At 43.5% G+C, this 23,891-nt stretch overlaps 1 protein-coding gene across 2 annotated transcripts in view; it reads left to right on the top strand.

Annotated features, from left to right (window-relative positions):
• The first annotated feature begins 8,675 nt into the window (after positions 1-8,675).
• ABCA1 (ATP binding cassette subfamily A member 1) overlaps positions 8,676-23,891 on the top strand; it is a 147,297-nt gene continuing 132,081 nt past the window's right edge. Inside the window, exon 1 of one of the 2 annotated variants that reach the window (XM_063649774.1) lies at positions 8,676-9,264. The gene's annotated coding sequence lies outside the window, so the exon portion shown is untranslated. The remainder of the gene's footprint in view (positions 9,265-23,891) is intronic. The other variant, XM_054500659.2, reaches the window with a different exon arrangement.

The following is a 23,891-nucleotide window of genomic DNA, read 5'->3' as shown; positions in this document are numbered from 1 at the left end:
GATTACATTATTTCCCCTCTTTTCCCCAACCTCCTATTCTATTTTCCTTAGATACCTTAAGACTGCACCCCCAATTTAGCTTTCTTTTCTCATTCAGGCAGTGTGTCCGGGGCTTCCAATCCCAGTGGCGAGTAGGCAGATGTGGGGGCTTCCTGTTGAACTCTGCTAGGTGATTGAGCCACTCAAGAGGAAACCAGCTTTGGGGTCAGCTCTGTGGCAAGCCCAGGCCTCTATGAATGGAGCTCATTCCCCACTAATTTACATACCAGGACAAGTAGCCAGCTAAGAAATTGCTCAAATTTCACTGGACATCAGTCACCAGAAGAATGGAAATACAGAAGGGAAATAAAAGGCCTGCTCTCACAGTGGGGTTGTAGCACATCTCCACATTTAACCTTTGACAAGGCAACAGTATTTCTTCTGTCCAGACAATTCCAGAAGTCATAAGGAATACCGGGCAAGGATGGGTCAAACAACACAGACTATTGAGGACAACAGAGGAAAACCCATGCACTTCTGAAGAAATCGTTCCCAAAATGCTGAAAGAGAAAGAGGATTGTCTCTCTAGAAGTCTAATAGAAAAGGTATCTGGAATATTTCCTACGATTTTTTTTTTTTTAATGACTTACTCTCTTGTTAATATGTCAGAGAAAAGAAAAGCTCCTGGCTAAGAAATAAAACAGTCCCTCATCCCAGAAATCACAGCCAGGAATATGGATTCTTAAGTGTCAAAAAAGTACTCTGAATAAGGAAAGAAATGCGGATGCACCACTTCTATTATAACCAACACTTGATTTCTTTTAATCCCCTGAGTCCAATTATTTTCTTGGCAAATTTAAGGGTACTGACTGCTTCTGTGAATCTATTGTTACACTTGATAATGGATCTGAGTTGGGGGTAATATTTGCCTATCAATTTGGAGACTTGAAAATCTCTCTCTCTTTCTTCATCTACCCTCTACCTCACAAGTTTCCATTTAATGAGGGAAGTGAATTTCTTCTTTTTTCTGCCCCTCTTTCCTACTGCTTCTAGAATAAAAGCATAACAGGACGACAGGAGTGGAAATGAGAGGAAGGGTTTCCAAGCAATGGGAAAGTATGATCAGAGTCGTAAGTTGGTAGAACGGGGGGTGAGTAAGGGGTGGGGTGTGGATGGATGGAAGAGGGTGGAGGAGGAAGCAGGTCATATGATCAGGCTTCAAAGGCCTTCCAATGTCGTGTTTTCAGAGCCGTTGTAGGTCTTCTTACAGAACTTTGAGGGTATTTTTTCTTTGTGAGCAAAGGAGAACCATAGTAAAATTTGAGGGATGGGCTGGGTGCGGTGGCTCACGCCTGTAATCCCAGCACTTTGGCAGGCAGAGGCGGGTGGATCATTTGAGGTCAGGAGTTGGAGACCAGCCTGGCCAACATGCTGAAACCCCATCTCTACTAAAAAAACAAAAAGTTAGCCGGACGTGGTGGTGTGTGCCTGTAACCCCAGCTACTTGGGCGGCTGAGGCAGGAGAATCGCTGGAACCTGGGAGGCAGATGTTGCAATGAGTCGAGATTGTGCCACTGCACTCCATTCTGGGAGACAGAGTGAGACTCCATCTCAAAAAAAAAAGAAAATTTTTTTCAGAGGGAGAAAATATATGATTAGATTGTTTTTGTGTTGGTTTGCTTGTTTGTTTTTTTCCCCAAGCAAAAAATCACTTTACTGCAGTAGGGAAGACAAATAGGAAAGGGAAGAAACTAGAGACAGGAACAGCAGTTTGGAGGTTCTGCAATACAGAAGCCCAGATGTTTGGCCTGGACTTAGACACTGGGAATGAAAAATAAATAATGAATTTAAAAAATATTTGGGAGGTATACTTGACCTGACCTTGGTGCTTTTTCAAATGAGAAGAGAAAGATAGAGACAGATGAAAAAGTCAAGCAAGGATGACTATGATTTCCCATAGTGAATGTTTGGACGATGATGTCATTAAATGAAAATTTTTAAAAAGGCAGATGGTGGAAGGAGATTTGAAGGAAAGACAAGAAATTTGTTTGTTTTGGATTTACTTGTAGAATGACCTGCAAAATTTTGTCCTAATAAATGTTAACAAGTGGCTTTCCATACAAAAACCAAACCAAACTAAACCCTGATGTAAACCAAAAATAAAATTCTAAGGCTCCCCAACCATCTGAATGAACTTCCTCCTCTGCAAGGGCACACTTGAAATTTAACATGAAAGACTGGTTCAGGTCATGACGGGAAGTGGGGGTCGCACAGGCCTCATTATGCCTCTCTGGCATTAACATCAACACAGACCTTAAGTCTGATAAGAAGCATTTACAATCTATTCTCTCTGAAGCCTGCTACCTGAAGGCTTCCTCTGCACACTGAGAACTTCGGTCTCCACAGTCCTTTATCTGAAGCCAGACATTTCCTTTCTATTGATCCCAGGTCTTTAGATAAACTCAACCAATTGTCAACCAGAAAAATTTTTAATCTATCTATAACCTGGAAGCCCCCAGTTCAAGTTGCCCTGCTTTTTTGAACTGAACCAATGTATTTCTTAAACTTACTTGATTGAAGTCTCATATCTCCCTAAAAACCAAGCTGCATCCCAACCACCTTGGGTGCATGTTCTTAGGATCTCCTGAGGGCTGTGTCTCCTGAGGGCCAAGATCACTCATATTTGGCTCACAATAAATCTCTAAATATTTTACAGAGTTTTACTCTTTTCATCGACACTGATTTATATTGGATTTCCAATGGTGTAATATTCATGCCGTTGGCATGATTTTAAGCTAGCTGGTAGAGATATGCAAACAAACAAACAAAAAGAGATATGCAAAAACAACTCTTGTGAGCTTGTGTGCTGGCTTCAACACACAACACACCATGCTGCTGGATATTCTACCAGGCAGCATAGGGTGCACGGTGGGTGAGCCTGGCAAGGAGACAAGAGCTGGCGGTACAGGGCTTAAATGAAGCCAAGGGCATGAATAATATTGATTAGGAGAGCAAGTAGAAATGAAAAGAGAAAACCAGTATGAGGAGATCTATAAAGAAATAAGAGTCAGAAAAAGAGTTGTTAAAGAGGCAGAAGAATCAGAAGAGAACCAGATTCATGAAATAAAAGAGAGGAATCAGTTTCAGGAAGGAAAGTGTGGTCAGTAGTGTCAAATACCAGAGACTGAATAGCCTAAGGATTTAAAAGAGGTCAACAGCACTACCAATTAAGCGGTTTTTCTGAGCTTAAGATATTTTTCTTTACTTTTCTATGTTAAAAATATTTTATAAAGAAAAAGAAAAAAAGAGATCACATTTGCCCCCCCAACCCATCCCTGGCCTGTCTCTCTCTAAGGAAGTTGTTAATGAATTTGGACAGAATAGATTCAGAGCTGTGAGAGTGAAAATTTGACTGCAGTGGATGAGGTGTTAATAAAAGGGAGGGGGTAGAGATGAAATCTTTCCAGCAGTTTGGCTCTTAAGGGTATAGCTTGAAGGAAAGAGGGTTGGAAGGGTGGCTTTTAAAAAGAATTATCACTCACTAATCAACTAGAAATCCAGTGGAATATGCAGTATTTGTCTGTAATCCAGCAGGCTAACCTCTTTTTTTTTTGAGACGGAGTCTCGCTCTGTCACCCAGGCTGGAGTACAGTGGCATGATCTTGGCTTACCGCAACCTCCGCCTCCCAGTTCAAGCAATTCTCTTGCCTCAGCCTCCCAAGTAGCTAGAACTGCAGGCATGCACCACTATGCATGGCTAAATTTTTTTGAATTTTTAGTAGAGATGGGTTTCACCATGTTGGCCAGGCTGGTCTCAAATTCCTGACCTCAAGTGATCACCTGCCTCGACCTCCCAAAGTGCTGGGATTACAGGCTGGAGCCACCGTGCCCAGCCAAAGCCAACCTCTTGATCCCAATGACAAACAGAACAAACATCTTACTCAAGTCCAGAAGCAATAATAATTTTGAATCTTGCTTGCATGTCAACAGGAGCCACATTAATACAGAAGAGGATAACATTGGTCCAATTAAATTGAATTGATTGAGAGCCTCTGCAATACATGGTCTGCTGCACAAATAATGATGGTTCCTGGTACATTTCTATTTGACTATTGATTGCTCAATTTGTTTCTATGTCTAACTGTGTATTGGAATTAAGCTGACTCAATTTGAACTGTAGATCCTTTTATCCCTCTTATTTATTTATTTATTTATTTTATTTTGAGGCATTTCTCACTCTCCAGAAAATCTCCAAGACTTCAGCTATTAGGTATTCGTCTTTTTTTTTTTTTTTTTTGAGACAGAGTCTCGCTGGGTTGCCCAGGCTGGAATGCAGTGGCACAATCTCGGCTCACCGCAACCTCCACCTCCCTGATTCAAGTGATTCTCCTGCCTCAGACTCCCGAGTAACTATAACTATAGGTGTGAACCACCACACCCGGCTAATTTTTGTATTTTTAGTAGAGACGGGTTTTTGCTATGTTGGCCAAGCTGGTCTCGAACTCCTAACCTCAAGTGATCTGCCCGCCTTGGCCTACCAAAGTGCTGGGATTATAGGCATGAGCCACCGTGACCCACCAGGACTTCTTAATCATAACAAATTCATCTTAAAACATCTTAAAACATCATTTTAGAATATATATTTTTTTATTCTTCATTGACTTCCTGCATTACTGTTTTTTCAGAGTTTCTAGCAACCGGTAGGAGTATCAACCAAAAAAACTCGGGTGCAGTGAAAATCATTTGTATTTTAAACAATGTGTACATGTACATTTATGCAGATGAGTTAACAGATATATCAAAGCAACCTCCAAGCAATGCCATTTAGGTAATCTCCAATTTAAAAGCCTCAATAGAATGATAAGATTGAGCTTTTCTGTAGTTCCATGACCTCCAGCAGAGTCTGCAAGGCCACAGCTGCCTGAAGGTTGATTCTGTAATTAGAAGATGCCAGGGTCATCTCAGAATAGAACCTCAAGCCACCCAGGCTACATTTACAGAATCAGCCTCTCCAGAAAAACAGCAACAAAGGAGGGCCTTCCTATGTATTTGGAAGGAGTCACCTAGAGGAGGGACTTGGGGTTTTGGTGTTGGTGTGGGGGGCAGGGATGGGATGGGGAGGGGGAAGCTCATTGAAATATACTAAAAGACAAACCAACCTAAGGGCTGGAGGGAAGATAATTCACACTTGTAAGCTTCTTTTTCAAGGGGCATCTCTTAGGCTCTAGCTTTTGAGATTCAGTATATATATTTTTTTGAGTCTCGCTCTGCTGGAATGCAGTGGTGTGATCGTGGCTCACTGCAAGTTCCGCCTCCCCGGTTCACACCATTCTTCTGCCTCAGCCTCCCGAGCATCTGGGACTCCCGAGCAGCTGGGACTACAGGCGCCCGCCACTATGCCCAGCTAATTTTTTGTATTTTTAGTAGAGACGGGGTTTCACCCTGTTAGCCAGGATGGTCTCGATCTCCTGACCTCGTGATCCGCCTGCCGCGGCCTCCCAAAATGCTGGGATTACAGGCATGAGCCACTGCACCCGGCCCAGTATTTTTGTCTTATGAAGATATTACATTTGTAAAGTATGAGCTTGGTGTCAGCAAACTTACATCCCTGTGTACAACCTGGTCAAGTCACTTAGCCACTTTGGGCTGAATCACTTAGCTCTTCTAACAGTAAGAGATCAACAAGAAAAATAAACATTTCAAACATTACAATGTGTTCATGTATTCACTGTGGGGGATGACCAGCTTCTCGAAACCACAGGTAGTGAAATAAGTTTGGGTTGGGGCCATAGACTTTTGTATTTAGAATCAATGGCTGTTCTCTCTCTGGGACTTTGATTTTTTTCTTGGGCTCATCCCCTTTTTGTAGTATCTTATCTTTGTCTTATTTGTATAGGACTTAACTGTTGCCCATTCCCTTATTAGAGCAATCTAAGTGATTACCTTCATACCTTTTGGAATTACATGCTTAAAAATTCCACAAATAATGATTTTGGGCTAGGCACAGTGGCTCAGCCTATAATCCCAGCACTTTGAGAGGCTGAGGCGGGTGGATCACCTGAGGTCAGGAGTTTGAGACCAACCTGGCCAACATAGTGAAACCCCGTCTCTACTAAAAAATACAAAAAATTAGCCGGGCATGGTGGCAGGCGCCTGTAATCTCAGCTACTCGGGAGGTGGAGGTTGCAGTGAGCCCAGATCTCACCATTGCACTCCAGCCTGGGCAACAAGAGCGAAACTCCATCTCAATTAAAAAAAAAAAAAAAAAAAGAATGATTTTGGTGGTCGACTTCAAATAGGTAGGAGAAGAAGGAGAGAGGAGATGGAGGGTCAGGGAGATCTAATTACTCTCTAAAATCATGCTAGGAAAGATAACACCTTTTAATAACACTCTGCTTTTATAACACCATTCTGCCAAGGAGCTCAACGGTTTCAACAAAGTTCACTTTCAGAAAACCCCTGTGAGGAAGACAGAATATACATCTTCTCTCCATTTTAAAGATGAAGAAACAGGCCGGGCACAATGGCTAATGCCTGTAATCCCAGCACTTTGGGAGGCTGAGGCCGGAGGATTGCTTGATCTCCAGAGTTTGAGACCAGCCTGGGTAACATGGCAAAACCCTGTCTCTACAAAAAAAAATACAAAAATTAGATGGATGTGGTGGCATGCACCTGTGGTCCCAGCTACTTGGGAGGCTAAGGTGGGAGGATCGTTTGAGCCCAGGGAGTCAAGTCTACAGTGAGCCATGATTGGACCACTGTACTCCAGCCTGAGTAGACAGAGCAAGACCCTGTCTCAAAAGAAAGAAATGAAAGAGAAAGAAAGAAAAGAAAGAAAGAGAGAGAGAGGGAGAGGGAGAGGGAGAGGGAGAGGGGAGGGGAGGGGAGGGGAGGGGAGGGGAGGAGGGAGGAAGGGAGGGAGGAAGGAAGGGAGGAAGGAAGGAAAAAAGATGAAAAAAGAAAAAAACAAGATGAAACAGAGGCAGAAAGACTTTACCTAAATTGCTCATCGTGTGGTTGTCAAGCTTTTTATTGACCAAGGTTATTCTTTGACTGAGGCAAGGGGGTCCCCTCTCTTGGGCCTTGGGCTTTAGAAGGCTCATCTCTGGCCTTTCTGAGATCCATCCCTTTCTTTTTTTTTTTTTTTTTTTTTCTTGACACGAAGTCTTGCTCTGTCACTCAGGCTGGAGTGGAGTGCAGTGGCATGATCTCGGCTCACTGTAACCTCTGCCTCCCGGGTTCAAACGATTCTCCTGCCTCAGCCTCCTGGGATAACAGGCGCCCGCCACCACGTCTGGCTAATTTTTGTATTTTTAGTAGAGACTGGGTGTCATCATGTTGGCCAGGTTGGTTTCGAACTCCTGACCTGAGGTAATCTGCCCACCTTGGCCTCCCAAAGTGCTGGGATTACAGGCATGAGCCACTGTGCCTGGCTCAGATCCATCCCTTTCTAAGGGCAAACAGTCCATGGTGCAAAGGGGCCATGCCACCCAGAGTTATGAGCACCTGGGACTCCAGAATTCCTTGCCTGGTGGCCTCCACATGCACTTCCAGGGCCTGTTTGGGCCTCTTCTATGGGTCTGTCCTGAGTGTTGATAGAACCACTGATGTGGGTACCTGGTCTTGAGCCGTGGCCTGGAGATCCTGTTGACTGTAGCGTGGAGGGGGCTTGTGCAGCTGAATGTCTGCATGCAGGTGGTGGGAGTTCTGGAATATGATGGAGCTGGAGGTAGGAAGAGAAGTAGGCTTCGGGCAGCTCTCTCATGCCACCTCATTCTGGCCAAAACTCAGGTGAAACTGTGAAGAGTCTAAACGTGAATTTGCCCTTCAAGGTGGCTACAAAGGTATCTTTGTCAAGGTAGGAGAACTTGTGGCCTCCACGTGCACTTCCAGGGCCTGCTTGGGCCTCTTCTACGGGTCTGTCCTGAGTCTTCTATGAATCTGCCCTTCAGGTTCATATTTAGACTGTTCACAGTTTGACCTGAGTTTTGGCCAGAATGAGGTGACATTTAGTTTGTTGGCTTGATGGATGACTTAAATATTTAGACATATGGTGTGTAGGCCTGCATTCCTACTCTTGCCTTTTTTTTTTTTTTGCCTCTCCATTGTTTTGGGTAGTTTTGCTCCCTACAGCCAAAGGCAAACAGAGAAGTTGGAGGTCTGGAGTGGCTACATAATTTTACACGACTGCAGTTCTCTGGCTGCACTTCACAAATATATACAAACTAAATACAAGTCCTGTGTTTTTATCACAGGGAGGCTGATCAATATAATGAAATTTAAAGGGGGCTGGTCCATATTGTTCTGTGTTTTTGTTTGTTTGTTTCTTTTTTGTTTTTGTGGACTCCTTCCTCTCAGTTTATGAAAAGAAGCAGTAAGATGTTCCTCTCGGGTCCTCTGAGGGACCTGGGGAGCTCAGGCTGGGAATCTCGAAGGCAGTAGGTCGCCTATCAAAAATCAAAGTCAAGGTTTGTGGGGGAAAACAAAAGCAGCCGGTTACCCAGACGACTGTCCACCTTCCCCTCACCCCAGCCTAGGCCTTTGAAAGGAAACAAAAGACAAAATGATTGGCGTCCTGAGAGAGATTCAGCCTCGAGCTCTTTCCCCCAATCCTTCCTTCCGGCTGAGGAAACTAACAAAGGAAAAAAAAATGCGGAAAGCACGATTTAGAGGAAGCAAATTCCGCTGGTGCCCTTGGCTGCCGGGAACGTGGACTAGAGAGTCTGCGGCGCAGCCCTGAGCCCAGGGCTTCCCGCGCGTCTTAGGCCTGCGGGCCCGGGCGGGAGAGGGGGACGCAGACCGCAGACCCTAAGACACCTGCTGCACCCTCCACCCCCACCCCACCCACCTCCCCCCAACCCCCTAGCTGTGTCCTGGGCGGCTGAACGTCGCCCGTTTAAGGGGCGGGCCCCGGCTCCACGTGCTTTCTGCTGAGTGACTGAACTACATAAACAGAGGCCGGGAAGGGGGCGGGGAGGAGGGAGAGCACAGGCTTTGACCGATAGTAACCTCTCCGCTCGGTGCAGCCGAATCTATAAAAGGAACTAGTCTCGGCAAAAACCCCGTAATTGCGAGCGAGAGTGAGTGGGGCTGGGACCCGCAGAGCCGAGCCGACCCTTCTCTCCCGGGCTGCGGCAGGGCAGGGCGGGGGGCTCCGCGCACCAATAGGGCCAGTTCTCAGGGCGCTTTGCTCCTTGTTTTTTCCCCCGTTCTGTTTTCTCCCCTTCTCCGGAAGGCTTGTCAAGGGGTAGGAGAAAGAGACGCAAACACAAAAGTGGGAAACAGGTAAGAGGCTCTCCAGTGACTTACTTGGGCGTTACTGTTTTGTTTCGAGGCCAACGAGGCTTCGGGAAGCGCTCGGTTTCGGGGACTTTGATCCGGAGCCTCACATCCCCACCACTTGCAACTCAAATGGGACCGGGGGCGGCGTAAATGGGGAGAGGATGTCCTAGGACGAACTCTGGTGACCCCAGGACTCTGCGCTGCTGCGCTCGGGGCTTGCCCGGCGGTGGAGACCCGGGCGCAGTACCCCAAGCTCAGAAGGATCGGGGGTTCCCGGGCGTGCTGAGGGCGCTGCTGCCGGGTGGGGAGAGTTGCAGGTCCGGCACGGAGCGCTTCTTTGTTCGGAGGGCCCTGAGCTGGTTAGAAACCCCTCTGGTTGCGGGTCGGCCAGTACCTACGGAGACAAATGCCAGCACTGAGTCCTCACTCGGTTCTTAAGAAGCTGGTCTGTTCTGACCTGGGAATCGGCTATATGCTCCCCGGGACTGGAGCGGCACAGTCCCGGACTGTGAATCCGAGAACTCGAGTTGGAGGTGTCCCAAACAGGGTCCGTGTTGCTATTGCTCACTAGAGGCCTTGGGGCTTTGTTTGACCTGAGGGGTAGGGAGGTCCTGCTTACAGTCTCCGTGCCCTGCTTACAGTCTTCGTGCGCTTAGCTGATCTGGTGTCCCTGGTGCAGAGCGCGGACGAGTTTTGTTTCCTTTTCTTTTCTTTTTTTTTCTTTCCTTTGAGTCTCGCTCTGTCGCCCAGGCTGAAGTGCAATGGAGCGATCTCCGCTCACTGCAACCTCCGCCTCCCAGGTTCAAGCGATTCTCCTGTCTCAGCCTCCTGAGTAGCTGGGTGGGATTACAGGCGCGTCACCACACCCAGCTAATTTTTGTATTTTTAGTAGAGACGGGGTTTCAACTTGTTGGCCAGGCTGGTTTCGAACCCCTGACCTCAGGTGATCCACCGGCCTCGGCCTCCCAAAGTGCTGGGATTACAGGCGTGAGCCACCGCGTGCGGCCGACTTTTGTTTCTTTTAAAAACAAGACTTAGGAGAGCCTGCGGAAACCCGGAGGTGGGGTGCCCAATCCTCCCTCCTCCACGTTCCCTGCCGCCCCATCTTCCAGACCCTTGCCGCTGGTGTCTCGGGGCAGCTTCTGCCTGGGCGCAGATGGGGAAGCTGGGGCGAGGTGGTGCAGTGGAATGACCGGGAGTAACCCCGGCGGGCGGTGCAGAACTCGGAGCTCCGCCGCGGGGCTGGGCTGGGCTCTGCCGTGAGGGTGGGGGTGCTGGACGCGCGGGCTGCGGTGGCCCCTGGAGACTGGCCCGCAGCGACTCCTAGCCGGAGGACCTAGGAATCGGCCGGCTCTACTAGGTGTCTTTGCTCGCGGTTCCGACTGTGAATCCGGTGAAGACCGATGGTTGCAGACGGGGAGGAACTATGAGGTTGAGGCGAAAGCCCGTTTGGTTGTTTTTTTTGTTTGTTGTTGTTGTTGTTGTTGTTAGCGTGTTTGCCAACTCCCAGGCCACTGGTAAAGCGGGAAGGTTCTTGGGGAGGCGGAAGGTGCCAGGGTTATGTGTAGGTGCCTTTTTAGGTATATCTTTTATCAAAAAGAAGGAAAGAAATAAGATTAAGAACATAAATAAAAAAGTTGTCTGGCACTGGCAGTAATTGGCCTGCCTTTGCAGCACTGATACCATTAGCTTTTAAAATTCGACTTTTCAATGACACTCCAAGAAGAGAATGGGTAGTATATACACATTCATCTCACAGTGGACAAATTTCATATTTAAAAAAACCTTCTGGGTACTGAAATCAGCAAGTCACTTGCCCTCAATGGCCGAATCCCTGCTTCCCAGGAAGAGAACCTCACAAAAATTTCCCCCAAGTTAGAGTGGAATTTTCTTGAGTTTTTTTCTTTTTTTTTTTTAACGGCCGTAGTTTAGAACCCAGACTTAAATTATGATCTTCTTTTCAAACAAAACTTAAAGTCCTTAAGTTTTTTTCTCCCCTTTTGTTTCAGCCTATTCTTCTCATACCTACCACAAAAATAATGGAGGCTTTCTGTTGAGAAACTTTCCGTTTCTGTTGAGAATATCATTCTCTTGAGAAACTTTCTCCTAAATCAGAGAAAGTATGGAAACATGGAAAGTATTCCTGAGTAGAACCTCTACAGATATTACAATATTTTTCAAATACAAAGTTTCCATTGTCAGCCTTTTTCCCAAGTACTTCCACAGACCATTAAATAATTCCACAAACCATTAAAGTAATTAATGCTAGGGAATTTTAGGAAAACATTGGTTTACAATCAGAAGGACCGGGGAAGGGAGAGGGTCTTCAGCCTTCATGATGACTACAAGTCATTTAAGGGACTAGAATTGCTACTGTTGTCAGAGCAGTTTAGGAGTCTGTATTTGAGCACCTGCATAGTGTTCCAGAATGACATATCTGACTGTAACCTGGACATCTGTGATATGTTGTCTCCCCTGCAGATGAGCATTTGAAATCTCAACCCTCGTTATTTCTACGAGTGCAGGCCTATAATGGACCCTGGACACATTTTTTTTTTTTTTTTTTTTGAGATGCAGTCTCGCTCTGTTGCCCAGGCTGGAGTGCAGTGGCGCGATATCAGCTCACTGCAAACTCCACCTCCTGGGTTCAAGCGATTCTCCTGCCTCAGCCTCCTGAGTAGCTGGGAGTACAGGCGCATGCCACCATGCCTGGCTAATTTTTGCATTTTTAGTAGAGACAGAGTTTCACCATGTTGGCCAGGATGGTCTCGATCTCCTGACCTCTTGATCCACCCGCCTCGGCCTCCCAGAGTGCTGGGATTATAGGCGTGAGGCACTGCGCCCGACCCTTGGACACATTTTGACTTAGAACATATTTTCGGTTTGTGTGAGACAGTGCATTAGTGCAGGATTGGAAAAGAGTGATCAGGGCTTGATTGTTTTCAAGGATTGGTTCCTTCTGCTCAAGGAAGTCCCAGTGTAAACATAAAAAAAGAATGAAACTGAAGAAGTTCAGCGACTTAGCTTTTTATTATCTTCTGTAGTACTTACCTTTTTGGAGAAGAGTTGGTTGGGATATTTTTCCATTTAAATCTTTTTTTTTTTAAAAGGATCTTCTCTCCCATAAGCCGGGATACTTAAGCTATATGTGTAGTGGCTACAAATTAAGGTCTTCAACTGTTTTCATTTTTAGCTCCTAGAATAAGTGAACATTACTTTAGATAGACTCTTCTAATTATGAAGATATCTAGATGTCTAGAAAATATCAAAATGCATGTGGTTTTTGCATTTCTAAAATACTTTTAAAACCAAATACTTTTTTTTTTTTTTTTTTTTTTCTGAGATGGAGTCTTGCTCTTTTGCCTAGGCTGGAGCGCAGTGGAGTGATCTTGGCTCACTGCAACTTCCGCCTCTCAGGTTCAGGTGATTCTCCTGCCTCAACCTCCTGAGTAGCTGGGATTACAGGTGCGTGCCACCACACCCGGGTAGTTTTTGTGTTTTTAGTAGAGACAGGGTTTCACCATGTTGGCCAGGCTGGTCTCGAGCTCCTGACCTCAAGTGATCTGCCAGCCTCAGCCTCCCAAAGTGCTGGGATTACAGGCATGAGCCACCACACCGGCCTCAAATACATTTTTTTAAAGTATCCAGATATTAAATAAATAATACGATTATAGTAGTTGTTATGGTCATTTACTCTAGCATCAAATTTTAAAAGATCATTCTGAACACTTGTTTTGTTTATGCTGAGAGAAGGCCTACTCTAAAATATGCAGCCATCTTCATATCTGCATGTGGATACAACCATGAATGGCCAAAGTTATTGCAATGTTGAATAGATACTTATATAGCACTGTGTAGCAAGTACTGTTTGAAATGTTTTTCATGTGTTTATTCATTGTATTTATTTTGAGATAGGGTCTTGCTCTGTTGCACAGGGTGGAGTGCAGCTGCACAGACAAGGCTCACTGCAACCTCAGCCTCCTGCGCTCACGTGATCCTCATACATCAGCCTCTTAAGGAGCTGGAACCACAGGCACGCACCACTGCGCCTGGCTAAATTTTTAAAATATTTTGTAAAGACAAGGTCTCACTATGTTGGCCAGACTGGTCTTGAACTCCTGGGCTCAAGCGAACCTCCCACATCAGCCTCCCAAAGTGCTGGGATTACAGGCATAAGCCACTGTGCAGGTCATCAAATGCTAATTGAATTTTCACAAAAAAACCATTTATTGTCCCTAGTTTACAAGATTAAGTAAATGAGAAGCTAATTTTTCTCTGGCCATATACCTTGCAAGAGGCAGAGCTAAGACTTGAATCCAGCCAGTAAGCTCCGGAGTTCTTTAACTCCCACACTAACATTTCAGCTGCTGCAACCAGGGAGCTTTTCAAGGATGATCACCACATTCTCTACATTCATCTGCTATAATCCTTATCAGAATCTACAGCCTGTATCATATTTTCCTTGTTGCTGTGAGTGGGTCAGCCAAATTCTCTTTAACTTGAAATCTTGGTGGCATAGGAATTGCAACATCCTGGAAAGAATAGAATAAAATTTACTCAACTCTAATTTTTTACCTGGTTCATAGTGAAAACTATACTATTGCTTCAGTCAGATGTTTGCGAATAGCTGTGTGATCTCAAAATGTTTTCCTGTATGATCTATAGAAAATGGAATGATAGAGTATTAGGCTGTAAGGGCATAAGAAACAAAGGAAAAAGAGAAGTGAACTGTTAGTTTAGTTGTAAAACCTAACTTTGGTGAATTGTAAAAATTTGTTGTAATACAATATGATTCTTGCTTGTCCTGTCCTTGATGATGTTGTGGACCTTTTGAAATAAGCTATTTCTCTGTTACCGCTGTTAACTGTTTAGAAATCAAATTTAGTTTTTTCTTAAGATATATATATTTTTGGAAAATAAACACAGTTTCAAAGTCTGCCTTGTTGGCTGGGTGCAGTGGCTCACTCTTGTATTCTCAGCACTTTGGGAGGCCAAAGCAGGAGGATCACTTGAGGTCAGTTCAAGACCAGCCTGGCAAACATGGTGAAACCCTGTCTCTACTAACAATACAAAAATTAGCTGGGCGTGGTGGTGGGGTGCTTGTAATCCCAGCTATTGGGATTGGGAGGCTGAAATAGAAGAATTGCTTGAACCTGGGAGGCGGAGGTTGCACTGAGTCGAGATCCTGCCACTTTTCTCCAACCTGGGCGACAGGGTGAGACTCCATCTTGAAAAAAAAAGTCTGCCTTGTAAAAGTGAAATAGGATGAGAAAGTGCCTTTGTTATTAATTGGTGTAGTGAATTAGAAATAAACTCTTTGAAGACACCTCTTGGTAAAAATAGTTACACTTACTGTTGATTTATGGTATGTTGGATATGTTTTTAAGTTTTCCGTGTAATAACTCAGTTCATTCTCATGAGAACCATGTGAAATAGGTACTTTTATTGTCTTTATAGATGGGAAACTGAGGTATAGGTAGGCTAGGTAGATGATTATGGAGTTCGTAAGTAGTGGAGCTGAAGTTGCATCCCAGACAATTTGGCTTCCATGAGTTTACCAGTCTCATGGTAAAGACTTTGTCAGACTATCAAAGTTTTGACAAATGAAATATTAGCAAAAGGCCAAAAGTGATTCTCTATTTTCATTTAAGTATCTTCACCTGAAAATAGTTGCCTGAATAAGTAGCCTGCATAGAAAGGTACATTTTAGAAATACTTGAGGCCAGAGAATGAAAAGCTTACATAAAATTGATTTCCGGTGGGGCCTTCAGTTACTCTCCATTCTATGAAGACCACAAATAGCATTCAGGCAAAGAGCATTTATTCCAACAATGGAGGAGCATTGGATTTGGTTCTTAAAACAAAATAAAGTGTGAAATCCTGTCTTTCCCATGTTGAAAACAAAGTTGGTACAAAACCCTTTAGCTTTTGTAAACCTCCTTTAAGACCCGATTTAAATGCTTCCCGCCTCATGAGGCTCTTCTGGATTCACTCCTTCCCATCCCTGAGTTGAAAGTAAGATCCCCTTCTCTTTACTTCCATTAGACTTGGATTACAGCACTCTTTGTGTCATGTATTTAATTCTGTTTTTTAATTATAGTTAACATGTATTTGTCTTCCTCTTGAGTGTATGCTTCTCTAGAGGAAGGTCTTTGATTCATTCTCCCCAGGCCTTAATTCATCCCACTTAATATGGAAAAAATTTAATAAATGCTGACTTAAATAAGTCCAACAAGGAGAATGGGAAGCTCATGTTTGCTTCCTGTCTTCTAAAAGACTACTTAAGATAACAGGATAATCACAGAAAAGCATTAGAATTATATGAGAAACAACTGTAGTTAAGGCTAGGATTATGTTAGACTGAGAAATTTTAGTGCATACTTAAGTTATTTAGGCCAGGTTACTTTTTGTAGAACAAACGTTTCTGTTTTGCTCAGTTTCATTTCCGTTTCTGAGGCAGCTGTGATTTAAGAAAATGCTCTAGTCTGTGGCATTCCATATTCAAGTACTTTGAGTTGTATATTAATTTATTTTTGTTAATAAGAGTGAGATGACTCACTAAGTAATTTAGAGATTTAAACACTTTTTAAAAAAACAGAGTAACTTCATATGCATTGGATCTATTCTTCTATAAAGTCTTTTCTTGGGGGGGGGTGTTTGTTTAAAATTCCCCAGTGTTTTCTCTGCCAAATCCAACTTTCAAGAAGCATTTGGAAGTCAAAGCATTTTATCTGGCTAGTCTTAAAGTCCAGATATTTTGTGATAGCTGGTATTTAGTTTATGATATTTCCCAGGAAGAACTTTTTAGTAGTTGAACCATTTATGAAAGACTTCCTTGAAGCTACCTTAGAGAGTTGATTTAGTTCTTCCTAAATAAGTAAATAGAATATATTATTAGTATTAGGACATCTTGAAGTGTAGATGCAAATATTTGTGAAAAAGAACATGGATATCAGAGTCAAATTAATGTAGATTGGAATTCTGGTTATTACTAATGGATATCTGACATTAGGCAAGTTGCTGATCACTCTTTGCCTCAGTTTCATCTTCTGTAAAATAGGTATTTGCGTGTGTGTATAATGTGAACCATATAATATAATGCTTGGCCTATAGTGACATTTATTCATACGAGTGTTTTCAGTGATTTTAAAAGCTTGCTTTAGGCCGGGCACGATGGCTCATGCCTATAATTCCAGCACTTTGGGAGGCCAAGGTGGGCGGATCATGAGGTCAGGAGTTCGAGACCAGCCTGACCAACATGGTGAAACCCCGTCTCTGCTAAAAATACAAAAATTAGCTGGGTGTGGTGGCGCAAGCCTGTAATCCCAGCTACTCAGGAGACTTAGGCAGAGAATCGCTTGAACCCGGGAGGCGGAGATTGCAGTGAGCCGATATGGTGCCACTGCACAGAGCGAGACTCCATCTCAAAAAAAAAAACAACAAAAAAACTTGCTTTATAGTTTACTTCCACATCAAATTATCTTCATCCCATGTTACTTGCATTGATATCCCAGACGTGAAAAAAAAAAAAAGATGATAACAATGACAGTTATTAAATTAGGTTCCACTCTTATTCTAGATCACCAATTCATATTACTATTCAGACTTGGAACATTAAATTTTAGTTAAACTTTTTTTCAAATATGCATATAATTGTCAGTGGTTACTATATTTTGGGGAAGAGATTGTTGGCTTCTTTGAAGAAAGATACGGATTTTCTCTTCAGAAAAAATACACATGGGCTCATATAATCCAAATTTTGTGTGTAATTACAGGGTGTTAATGAATGCCCACAAATCCATTAAGAAGCCATGTGACCTTGGACAAGTCATTTTACTTTTCTGTTTTTTAGGTTGTTGGTCTGTAAAATGATACTACTTGACTTTTAAAGAGCCCTTCAAGCTCTTATGTCCTCTAACCCCAGGTCTGTATTCAGAAGAAGGGGTGATCCTTTAATTAGAGCCATCTAGAGATCTGAGGAACATGCTGAGCATTAGTGTAACATACCATGTGGATTTTGAGAGGTAAAGAAGAAATAACCAGGGAATGCCTCAGAGCATTCCTGATCAGATCGATGACAGAAGAAAGGAATGAGAGGGAGGAGAGGAAGCTGTTGAAATTTCCTATTTACCTGCTTTGAGTGAATGAAGATTTGAATCATAGAACCAGAAGGGGTTCTCATCTGAAATGCAAAGGAAGGAGGAGTTGGTTTAATTCAATAAGTTTCAGTTGAGTAAACATGATTTAGTGAGACACTGTTCTTGCTTCTGACTCACCATTTGGAAAATCTCTCTAAAATAAAATTGGACTCTCCGTCTCGGACATCATTTTGGGTATAGGTTTTGCTTTTTTTTTTTGAGACGGAGTCTCGTTCTGTTGCCCAGGCTGGAGTGCAGTGGCACAATCTCGGCTCACTGCAACCTCTGCCTCCCAGGTTCAAGCAATTCTCCTGCCTCAGCCTCCTGAGTAGCTGGGACTACAGGCACGTGCCACCATGCCTGGCTAATTTTTGTATTTTTTTAGTAGAGACAGGGTTTCACTATGGTGGCTAGGCTGGTCTTGAACTCCTGACCTTGTGATCCGCCCGCCTCGGCCTCCCAGAGTGCTGGGATTACAGGTGTGAGCCACAGTGCCCTGCCTAAGTTTTGCTTCTTATAGTGGATTCCTGTTAAGCCAATAGGTGATCAAAGGAAAACATAACCAACTCTTCAGGCTCATTCATCATGCTTCGAGAATAGCATGCTAGTACCCATCCTAGGAGGAGAATTGGACTATACCTCATGAGGATAGTTTTAAGTATCTCAGAAGACCCTCACTGGGGGTAGGTGGGTAAGACACAAAGCTTTCTAAAAGCGTTGTCCCAAATTTGTTGCTTGAGAGATCATAACAAATTAGGAGTGGAAAGAAGAAGGAGTAAAAGGAGGAAGAGGTTTCTGGCCAGGCTCAGGGAGGGGGAAGGAGCTGCTAGGAAGATGTTTGGTTGTCATATCCGTGTTCACCTTTGCTTTGCAAAATTCTTGTAGGTTGCCAGGTTGGGAGTAATTGTTTTTGACAAGAGTCAAACCAAGCTTGTTTTCTTGAAGAAGCAAGTCTTTGGAGGGTGGGGGCTTGAAGTCTGTTGGATCTGGTATTTAGGTGATACACTTTGACGTAAAGGCAACACTGATGCAAGCAGCAGCTTTCCTTGGAAAGGCAGGGAGAAAGTGAAGGCCCAGACCGATGAGCTTACACTGACCTGCAGACCCTTCTCCACTCCCAGGCATGTTTGGTGGCAGAGTTTACCTTAGTTGGGGTTAGGCTGTTGTCTGGTACTGTGAGAGAGAAGGAAGAAGAAGATACGATATTAACAACAACAATACATATTTATATTTCAAAATTAAATGCACCAATACACCTACAGTGCTTTTAAACGGAAATTTATTTGTTCAGCAAATGTTTGTTAAACACCATGTACTGTGGAAAGTAGTAGGTGCTGGACAGAGGTCGAAAGACTTTTAAGAATCTGCCACCATTTATGATCTCTTTTTGCTTGGCATTCAAGGCTCTTTGAAATGAGACTGTGACCCATTTTGATAGTTTTGTCCTGGATTATGAGACACATGCTCGAAGGAACTATAGCTGGTTTTCTCACCAGACTGATTAACATATAGTATGGTTTGGTACCTGTTAAATGAGTCTCTCTCTACAGGTTTTCATCTTCTACTTTAAGAACCCCTTCCTGGTGTTGTTTGGCTTCTCGTTGTTCTGGAATCTCATGTCCATCTCATGTATTTGCCTTGGTTCACACTCGATCTTCTACTCGTATTCCTCACCTACTGAAATTTTACCCATCAACCAGATGTGGGTGATAGAACACAGCATGGGCTAGTTCTTCTTATATATGATCTCATTTAATTTTCACTGGAACTCTGAGATAGGTAACATTTCAGCCCACTCAAGTTGACTCACATTTTTGTAATCATCAATATATTTAAAAATAACTTTATATTTAACCTGTAATTGGAAAACCAGTATGAGTTATCATAAATGAAAGGTAATTTTAAAAATAATTCGAATGGAGACAAATTATTTTTCTTACAGTCTATGTGTAAGATAAACTATTGGTTCCCAAAGGCCTCAGCTGACCATGAGACTTCTCTTACTTTGTTGAAAAGGGAATTAGCAAGCATTAAAGAGGTGTCAAAAAGAAGACTAAACAAAAGCTTACTCCTTTTTTTTTTGTGAGACAAGTCTTGCTCTGTTGCCCAGGCTGGAGTGCAGTGGCACCACCTCGGCTCACTGCAACCTCTTCCTCCTGGGTTCAAGCGATTCTCCTGCCTCAGCCTCCCTAGTAGCTGGGATTACAGGTGCGTGCCACCACACCCGGCTAATTTTTGTATTTTTAGTAGAGATGGGGTTTCGCCATGTTGGCCAGGCTGGTCTCCAACTCCTGACCTCAGGTGATCCACCCACCTCGGCCTCCCAAAGTGCTAGAATCACAGGCGTGAGCCACCGCACCTGGCCGCTTACTCCTTAATGTACTAAGAATGTTATATAGGCTGAAGAAGTGCTGAAAAGAACCATATTTTCTCATGATGTGGTTCAATGTTTAATACTGTGCTTGTTCATCTCCTAAAATCCTCTGAATATCACTTAAGTTCATCCTGTGTAACTCTCCCACATTTGGGGAAATACTGAGCTTGCCTATTATTATATTAGCCCCATATTTCAGATGATGCACCTGACCCAAGGAGAAGTTAAATAACTTGTTCATGGTTCCATATTTGGCTAATGGCAGAGCCAGGGATTCAAACTCTTGTCTGTCTGACTCCCAAGTTTGTGCTTTTCCCACTTGGCTGAATTTCTCATGCTACCTCCTCCATAACACCTTTCCTAGAACTTTTAAGGAATGCTTCCCCTGTTCTCTCATAGCATTTTAATGTAAGTTGCCAAAGTGTCCCAGTTTGCACCCCTACCAGCAATGTGGGAGGAAATAGCAATGTATTTTTGTTGTTGGGGTCTAGTGTTACAGTTTCTTATGCTCTTTGGGATGTATATTCCATGGCTACTGAATACCCAAGTCCCAAGCAGTTTTCTTAGACTCAGAAGGTCATCCACTTCAGCTTCTTCATCAAAAAGACATGTTTTCTGGCTGGGCGCGGTGGCTCACACCTGTAATCACAGCACTTTGGGAGGTGGAGGCAGGAGAATTGCTTGAACCCAGGAGGCTGAAGTTGCAGTGAGCCGAGATCGCACCACTGCCCTCCAGCCTGGGTGACAGAGTGAAACTCTGTGTCAAGAAAAAAAAAGACAAAAAAAAAAAAAAGACTTGTTTTCTGTTCCATTACCCACAGTAGTAGAATGGCTTGCTAAATTTATTCTCCAGCTGCCATTAACTGCAAATTAAAATCTTAGTCTCTTGCCTCTTTAATCCAGGCTTCTTCATACTCTACCAGAATTTAGGATAACTATTACAGTGCCCTTTATAGGAGAGAAAAAAGAAATTGTGTCTCTAGACATCTGTTCCTTTCAGCTTAAAATGGACACTGAAATGTTAAATATTGGACTGACCTCATTTATTTCTCCTGTCTGTTGGTCCAATTTGAATCTTAAGGCATTTTTCAATTGGAATTTTTTGTTTCTCTCAAATAAATATTGTTCTTTGTAAGTTTGAATCAGAACAAAATCCTGAATGTTGAGGGTTTCCTAAAGGCTGTTTCTTTATGCAAAAGCATGAAACCCGATGTTGATGTGGGCTGCTTAAAATTAACTGTGAATCAAGGCAGGGTTTTTATTTTTATTTTTTTTTACTTTAATGATTGTGTTAATTATAGTGAAAACCTTGAGTTCACGAGAAAGAAAGCCTTTGGTCAAGTATTGTTTATTAAGTTGTCAGTCTTGTTGCAGGATTTGCAAATTTAGTGGAATTAGTGCCATTTTTCAGTTTACAATTCCAGTCACATTTCACAGGATCAGAGCATGGCTTTCTTCTCTGTGGAGCAAATAGAGGGCTGTGTGACCCTTGGTTCCAGTGGCTTCCATTAAGCACAGTAGATAGGTCCCTGGACTCTGCAGAGGAGAGCATGGCACTCTGACCCTAGATGGCACTCCATTTTGGGACATTGTCCAATTCTAGTTCATAGCGTATGTGACCAACACCAGCTCTCACCTGATGTAAACACTTAGCGCGTTGTTGCTTGGGGGATTGGATTGTGTGAATTTTTCAAAGCTACGGTTGAGAAAAGGAGGCTACCAAAAATGCAACCCAATAATTCCATTTTTGGGAATTATTCCCACTTTTGTTCAATTTTTCCCACTTTGTTCTTTGGCACACAGAATGTTTGATTTGTGAAAATCTTAATAACAGTAGTTCTTTCTGTAGGGAATACTCAGAATCTTGATAATATTGGAATAATACAGATCCTTTTGTAGGATCCTCTCAGACCTCATATAATAGAGTTCATGTAGTCAATATTTAAAGAAAAACACCCTTAAGTTTTTGTTTTTCAGAATCACCAGTAAGTGGATTTAAACTTGTGATCTTATTCCCCTTTCTTCTCTTAATTTAGTGAGGCAGCCAGCAAGAAGGTTTGTTTTGGTTATTCTAAAGAAGGAGTTTGGTTGTAAGTTTTGGAGGGCAAGACTTAGACTCTGTGTCTCTGCTTGCCCTGGAACGTTGATTAAATTGTCATTAACCGAGTTAGCTGGCCCTCGCCGGGCTGCAGAAATAGACGTGTCTTGCACACATGACATATGACTCTCTCAAGAGCTGGCTGGTGAAAGGATGTTCTGGGGAAGGCTGCTGATACTGTATGAACTAGAACTGGACAAGAACCTGGAGATTGAATAACTCAGTTTGGCACAAGTAAAGGGAATAAAGTGTTAAGGTGGCAAAATTGTATCCAGGTGTTGATAGGCTTCCTGAGTTCCTGACTTGAGCCTATGGGTTTAGAGTTCAAGGCTCCTTACCAATGCTGACAGTCTTATACTCTAGGTTGAACCTCCGGGGAAGGTGCCCTTGCTTGCTGGCATGTTTACCAGGGGTTCTAGAGCCTCAATCACAGATTCTCTCCAGCTCACATGAAGTTAATGAAAATGAATGTCCTTCCCTACAAATTAGAGAGGCTTTGAGGAAAAATCAAATTAAATGCACTCCTGCTTGAACTTATGTTTCTTAGAACACAGCTGGAAATTTTGTCACCCAAACCTTTACTTTCAGTGAAATTTCTTGACTGGTTTGTTAGTGTAGTGAATCTGCTTTAACTATCTTTTCTTATCCCTGAGCTTTTACTTCCATTCTACATATGTTTGTGGAGCACTGCGTCATCGTGGGTTCAGTGTAGTGGAGAGTAGGAAGATGGTGAGACACAGTAGCTTGTTGCACATGGCTTAATTTATCAGGGATCACTGATAAGTTAGTACACTAGAGAAGGTTGTAGGTAGAGCTGAAAAGATGGAGGAATTATAAGGCTCAGATTTCTCTCTTTTTTTTTTTTAGAGATGGAGTTTCACTCTTGTTGCCCAGGCTGGAGTTCAATGGCATGATCTCAGCTCACTGCAACCTCTGCCTCCCGGGTTCAAGTGATTCTCCTGCCTCAGCCTCCTGAGTAGCTGAGATTACAGGCACCCATTACCATGTCCAGCTACTTTTTTTGTATTTTTAGTAGAGATGGGGTTTTACCATGTTGGCCAGGCTGGTCTCAAACTCCTGACCTCAGGTGATCACCTGCCTCGGCCTCCCAAAGTGCAGGGATTACAGGCATGAGCCACTGCGCCTGGCCAAGGCTCAGATGTCTGATAGAGATTTCTAATGGACATAGAGGCTGGAAGAAATGGGATGGACAGGAAAACTGAGTCAGGTGCTAAAAACTTGTAGGGGGCCGGGTGCGGTGGCTCACGCCTGTAATCCCAGCGCTTTGGGAGGCTGAGGCGGGCGGATCACGAGGTCAGGAGATCGAGACTATCCTGGCTAACACGGTGAAACTCCGTCTCTACTAAAAATACAAAAAATTAGCCGGGCGTGTTGGCAGGCGTCTGTAGTCCCAGCTACTCGTAGTCCCAGCTAGTTAGGAGGCTGAGGCAGGAGAATGGCGTGAACCCGGGAGGCGGAGCTTGCAGTGAGCCAAGATCGCGCCACTGCACTCCAGCCTGGGCGACAGAGCCAGACTCCGTCTCAATAAATAAATAAATAAATAAAATAAAATAAAATAAAAACTTGTAGGGAGGTGGCAGTGTGCTATGGAGGATAGGTGCAACCTCCGTGAGAATGTAGAGAAAATAGGATAAGTAAGTGGTGCGAGGACCCCCAAGAGAGGGTTTTATAGTAAAACAATGGTCAGAAGTGGCAACAGGATACCGTGTAATGCTTTCACCTCTACCAATGCACTGGGTACTGGAGAGCGCTCCAGTTTGCTCTGGAAAGGCTCTTTCTGTGGACAAAGAATACAGAAAAGAGATTCCTTTAATAAACCACTCACTCTGTGCCCCACCCTTGATGAATACTTCACTCCGTGAAATTGGCAGAATTAATCATGATAATAGCTATTGTACACTTACTTTGTTCCAGGAACTGGATAAATGTTTTACATACATTATCAGCTCTATTTTTTTGGAGAAGATACAGGGGCTCAGAGTCCCTAGGGTTCCAGAGC

Source organism: Pongo pygmaeus, chromosome 13 (assembly GCF_028885625.2).
Source record: "Pongo pygmaeus isolate AG05252 chromosome 13, NHGRI_mPonPyg2-v2.0_pri, whole genome shotgun sequence".
Classification (NCBI taxonomy): domain Eukaryota; kingdom Metazoa; phylum Chordata; class Mammalia; order Primates; family Hominidae; genus Pongo; species Pongo pygmaeus.
The sequence above is the reverse complement of the archived record's forward strand: the minus strand, read 5'-3'. Positions and strand labels throughout refer to the sequence as shown.